This window comes from Terrapene carolina, unplaced genomic scaffold (assembly GCF_002925995.2).
Source record: "Terrapene carolina triunguis isolate 2854851 unplaced genomic scaffold, T_m_triunguis-2.0 Scaffold84, whole genome shotgun sequence".
Taxonomy (NCBI): Eukaryota; Metazoa; Chordata; order Testudines; family Emydidae; genus Terrapene; species Terrapene triunguis.
In genome coordinates this window covers 40,225,388-40,231,387 of record NW_020664435.1, presented here as the reverse complement: position 1 = coordinate 40,231,387, position 6,000 = coordinate 40,225,388, and the positions used below count along the sequence as shown (strand labels likewise).

At 47.2% G+C, this 6,000-nt stretch overlaps 1 protein-coding gene across 1 annotated transcript in view; it reads left to right on the top strand.

The window, feature by feature from the left end:
• The window catches only part of DNAJC1 (DnaJ heat shock protein family (Hsp40) member C1), a 176,259-nt gene that overhangs the window by 1,110 nt on the left and 169,149 nt on the right, over positions 1-6,000 (top strand). The window lies entirely within an intron of this gene.

Sequence of the window (6,000 nt, the reverse complement as noted above, 5' to 3'; positions counted from 1 at the left end):
CCCATGGGTCCTCATCTCCCTAGCTGTGTTGTTCCTGTTCCCCATGCTTGACCTCCTTTCCTCCATCTGCGCTATCCTTACCTTAGTCTCTCTCTCTCCACCCCTCCACTGTGCTGTTTCTGCCCCACGCACAGCCTAGCCATGCTCCCTCACAAGTTCCTTCGCACTCTCCTCCCCAGCCTGACCCTGGCTCTTCTTCCCCCAGCTCCTTCACTCTCTCCACCCAACCCCTGACACACATAGGGCACTGCCCCTGCCACCGACCCACCATCCCCATCAACACCTTAGTTTCCTCCTTCTACATCCTTTGCATAGCTACTGCCCCTCCCAGCTCCTTCACCTCCTCCCTGCACACATGGTCCCCATGCCTGGTTCCTGCGCCCCCAGCTTCTTCAACCCCTCTCCAGACATGTAGCCCCAGTTCATGGCTCTTGCTCCCCATCCTCCTCACGCACCTTGAGCATATTTGCTGTCCCCTGTCTCCACTGGCTCTTTCCTCCTCTTCCCTGGATACATAACTCTGGTCTCCCAGCCCCTTCTCTTCATCTCTCCCTCCAACACAATCATAGACATGGCTCCTCACCCCCCAACCGGCTCCTGCACACCTCTCTCCCCACACACGTGTATGTCCTGGGCATGCTCTCAGGTTCTCACCGACCAGCTTCTTCACACCCCAGCCTCCCATGTACTGGGCACAACTGCAGCCCCCCAGCTCTTTAAGCCTTCTGCCACAAACACCCTGGGTCCCCTCTTCTTTCAGCTCATCTACACCCACACTGGCTCCCGCTTCCCATGTACAGTCAAAGCATTACTCCTTCACCCTTCCCACCTCCACATTGTGGGCGGCATGGCTACTGCTCTTCCCCACTTTTATTCTGTGCCACCCTCTTGCACATCATGGCCATGCTCCTGGTCTCCTTGTTTCCATTCCTTCACTCCACTCCATCTCCTCCCTCCCCTCTCCGTGCACTGCTAGTCACTCCAAGCACCTTCATCCCATCCCCCCGTGCACACACCCAGAATGTAATTGCTGATCCCCCTCCTTTTTCTCCATACATCCTGCAAATGGCTTCTGCCCTCCACCCCTTAACCCTGTGTCCACTCCTGCATATCTTTGCATAAAGGCTGGCCACCCTGTTTCTTCACCCTTTGCTTCCCCTCCCCCCACATCCTGGGTAGGGCTGCTGGTCTTTCTGTTCCCTAAGGTCTTTTGCATCATATACTAGACCTCCCCCCAGCCATGGCTCCTGGACCCCTTTGCTCTTCATCTCATGCACCTCCATCCTCCTCTATGTGCACGTTGGACATTGTTCCTGGTTTCCTCCCCTCAGCTCCTTCATCCCTGTCTCCCAGCCATGGTTTCTGATGTCTGCCCAGCACCTTCACTTCATGTTAACATTGCACTGCAGCTTGGGCATGGCTCTTGCTCTCCTACCCCAACCGCTTTCACCCCATGCTTCCCAGTCACTCTAGGTGTAGCTCCTGGTCTCCCACCAACTCACTACCTACATCCCTGGGCATTTGCCAAGTCTTTTAAATCTCATGTCTTCTCCTGACCACTTCCCCCCTAGCCCCCATGTCCTGGTTGCCTCTTCTCCCGTTCCCAAACCTTATGCCCATTGCTCCCTGGCTGACACTTTCTGCCCATTAGCTTCAGACCATGTCCCACCCCCTACCCAATCCAGAAGCTCCATCTGTTTTGTGCTGCGTCACCCTGTGCTACTTCCCACTGGGCAGTACTACTTGTTGTTCCCTACTTCCCCTTCCTTCACCTGTCGGTTTTGGTGACTAGTCTCTGCTGCTGGTACAGATCCTCTGGTGCTCTTAGCAGGAGAAATGGTCTTCCGGTTAAGGCACTGGCTTAGATATCCAGAGATCTGCCATGTGATCTTGGGTAAATCATTTTTCACACAGGCTCTTCTGGTGTCTCTTACATGTGTGTGGGGAGAATAATTCAAATGTAAGGCGCATTTGGGACACTTTGGTTAGGCAAGTGAAATACTGTGCAGCCTATATGAGGTGGAGAAGAACTACATGCCATGTGTAGAGATGCTCTTTTGGGAAGGAGGGGTAATGGTGGTATGGGGAAAGTAGCAGCTGCAATTGTAACTGGTAGCTTGCTGGACCCTGAGGCTGTCACTCCTTTTGTCTCGCTCTCTGGGCTAATTAAACACAAAATCCCAGGGTCTAGTACCTGGAAATGAAAGTAGTATTCAACACCATACTACATAGCAGATCTACTGTTCAATTTTCACAGTCACTGTTAGGGAGGAAGATGCTGTCTTCGAGGAATGAATTTTAAGCCAGAGCTTAAAGTTGATCCCTATGGGGCTGGGAAACTGTTTTCATTTCAATTAGACATTTAAACTCTCTCAATTTAGCATAATATCCTCCCATTCTTATTGTGTCAGCTGAAGACTCAGATCTGCAAGGAGTTCACTAAGATGCAACTTATTTACTTTAACCAGTAAAAATTAAACTAGTTCTCATTACTCTTTGAAGTATTACAGGATGTGAATTAGATGGATTTCTGAACTGCTTCAGTATAACAATTCTCTTGTTTCTGCCTCTAGAGAATGTGAGGCATGAGTTTGAATATTACAGTGTAGGCTAGTGGCATCTAGAAGTAAGTAAAACATACATGTAATGTATTCTTCTCAGCCAATTCATACCACGGGTAAAGATGACAATAGTGCATCTCAAAACTGGGCAAGCAAACCTTACATTGAGGAGCCGGTGCTGAAACACTGTTAACTACTGTAGCTAATAACCTCAAGATGCCTATTTCTGCAGCCCACTGACTCCCTCAGTTCTTGAGGTCTGGGCTGCTCTTTGCACTTTGCAGCTCATGGAGTCAGATCAACTGTTTAGAGCTGCTGCTCTGGCCATTTCCCCTCTACTCCCGCTCCTGGCCAGTTTCTCTGCCTCTGTGGCAGCATGTGGACAGTGGTTTTAGTGCTCCTGCCTCCTCATCTGCCTGAGGGTTTTTTGGGTCAAAATCTGGGGCAGTGGTGAGCAGTGATTTCTCCCTCAGGTTCCTGGGCCAGTTTTTCAACTGGGTGTTTGAATCCTCTGGAGCCTCTGCTGCAGGGCCTCCCTACTTGTTCCTCTGCACCTTCCAGGTATGGCAGAGCAGCCTAAAACACACTGAATGAAAGCCAAATGGTGCTTGATCTGTGAGATTATCCTCCCAGACTTGGCAGACAGTGAGTTGTGCCCAGCCTGCACACAACCTTCTGTCCCTGACTCTTGTTAAGTCCCAGGGCTATGAGTCAGACAGGCATGTGGGATCCCCTGCTCCCCAGAGCAACTGACTCCAACATGGGGAAAAATGGACCGTGAGTCTATGTGCAGAGTAGGAAGAGGCTCCAAGGATGAGGAGGACCCCGGTCAATTGACTCATAGTAAGTCCCAAGGGCCTCTAGAGAACACAAAAGGGCATATTTGTGGGGTCACAAATTCCCCCCCCCTCCTAAAATTGGTCCTGAGCATCCTGGGAAAAGAAGCAGGACTCATAAGCACCCTCCCCATCTTCCTAGTTTGGCCAGGAGTGCTCTGGAAGCATTTCTCCTCCCCCCCTCCTCAAGGAAATGGAACCCAGAAGAGGAGGACTCAAAGACCTCATGCGAGAGGACATCAGGCCCTCAGCAAGGCTAGTCACAAAAAACCCCACCAAAGCCACAAATGAGCTTGTACGCTCTCTAAATGAGCTTAAAAAAGCACAAAAAACAAACAAAAAATGCTGAAAAAGAGGAAGAAAAAGCTTAAAAGGTCTAGGAGATCTGAGTCCTCTGATTCCCCTTCCTTTGTCATTATCAAAATCATTGATGAAGATATTGAACAGAAACAGACCCAGAACCAATCCTTGCAGGACCCCACTCGTTATGCCCATCCAGCATGACTGTGAACCACTGATAACTACTCTCTGGGAATGATTTTCCAACCAGTTATGCATCCACCTTATAGTAGCTCCATGTTGGTTGCATTTCCCTAGTTTGTTTATGAGAAGGTCATGTATCAAAAGACTTACTAAAGTCAAGATATACCACATCTACCGCTTCCCCCCCATCCACAAGGCTTGTTACCCTGTCAAAGAAAGGTATCAGGTTGGTTTGACACGACTTGTTCTTGACAAATCCATGCTGACTGTTATTTATCACCTTATTATCTTCTAGGTGTTTGCAAACTGATTGCTTAATTATTTGCTCCATTATCCTTCCGGGTACAGAAATTAAGCTGACTAGTCTGTAATTCCCCAGGTTGTCCTTATTTCCCTTTTTATAGATGGGCACTATATTTGTCCTTTTCCAGCCTTCTGGAATGTCTCCCGTCCGCCACAACTTTTCAAAGATAATTGTTAATGGCTCCGATATCTCCTCAGTCAGCTCCTTGAGTATTCTAGGATGCATTTCATCAGGCCCTGGTGATTTGAAGACATCTAACTTGTCTAAGTAATTTTTGACTTGTTCTTTCCCTATTTTAGACTCTGATCCTACCTCATTTTCACTGGCATTCACTATGTTAGACATCCAATCACCACCGATCTTCTTGGTGAAAACCGAAACAAAGAAGTCATTAAGCACCTCTGCCATTTCCACATTTTCTGTTATTGTCTTCCCCCCCTCATTGAGTAATGGGCCTACTCTGTCCTTGCTCTTCCTCTTGCTTCTAATGTATTTGTAGAATGTATTCTTGTTTCCTTTTATGTCCCTTGCTAGTTTGATCTCGTTTTGTTCCTTTTGCATAAACACAAATACTTCGGGGTCCATTCAAAAGCATCTCATGGTCCGGATTTGGCCGGTGGTCCACCTATTGACTACCCTGCTTTAGAGGCAAGGTGTGCTTCTAGCAAGAGCACGTGGTTTAAGGAGCAAACCAATTCAAATATGATGTTTACCTTCCACTTAAAAGAATAATATGTCAAGATAAAATTGTAACATGCAAATATATCTAACTAAATAATCATTTCACTTAAAGTATTAGAGAAGAATACATGAGTATAGTTCTACTTTGCTGAAGATTTCATTACAACAGGTTTCTGAGTCCTAGGCCTTTCCTTCATAGTGCAAGACTAAGACCTGAGAGAGTTCTATTAATGAATTTTGACGCCTGAAGGCAACAGTGAAGGGGTAGTGCAAGAGGCAAACCCCCCTCTAACCACTGCATGCCATTCCTTTCTCCTTTCCAAATATCCCAGCCAGTTTTCTCAGTTGCACGTGAGATGAAGCTTCATTATGACAGACAATTCAAAATGATTGACTAATAAATGTGCGCCAAAGAAAGAGTAAACAAGTTGAGAGCACTGACACACCTTAAAAGTTGATTTTCCCCCCCTGTTCCAAAGGGAAATGGTAAAAGAATCCTGTCTGAACTATAGATTAAGTATCTTTCTCTTCTCTGAAATTATCAACTGCTAAGATTCTCACTGCTGGAGTGCAAGAAGCTCAAAGGATGTCCTTTGAATCAGACAAGGCTGCAACGCGGCCAATGCTAACACTGAGAATAAGAAACTACAAAGTGGACTAATATCTGAATATGCTTAAGAGGTATGTTCAAGGTGCCCCAGGTTCTGAATAATTCCCAGTGACTTCATAAGACTTACTATGACCACCTGCAACTGAGAACCATATCTGTCTGGGCCAGCACAGGGCTATTAGGATCACTGAACCCATCTGAGTTGTACCGTGACTCCATTAGTCCCTCTGGTAGGGAGAGACATACAAGAGCCATCTTTCTCAGTGGCTGGAACAGGCACCATTTGCTAATGTGGATGTTTCTGGGTACGGTAAGCAGAAGACTGATAGCTTCTAAGTTCAAGTGAGTTGAAGAGTTTCCCTCCCTATGGAACCCAATATGAGAGACTCTACTCTGCCAACTCCCTGATGCAGAGACTTCACATAAGAATGTATCATGGATAAACACAGGCTGTACCACATACCTGGATGGGAAGGGGAACACAGCTGCAACTAGGAATGTCTTATGGAGGAGATCCCACTCCTA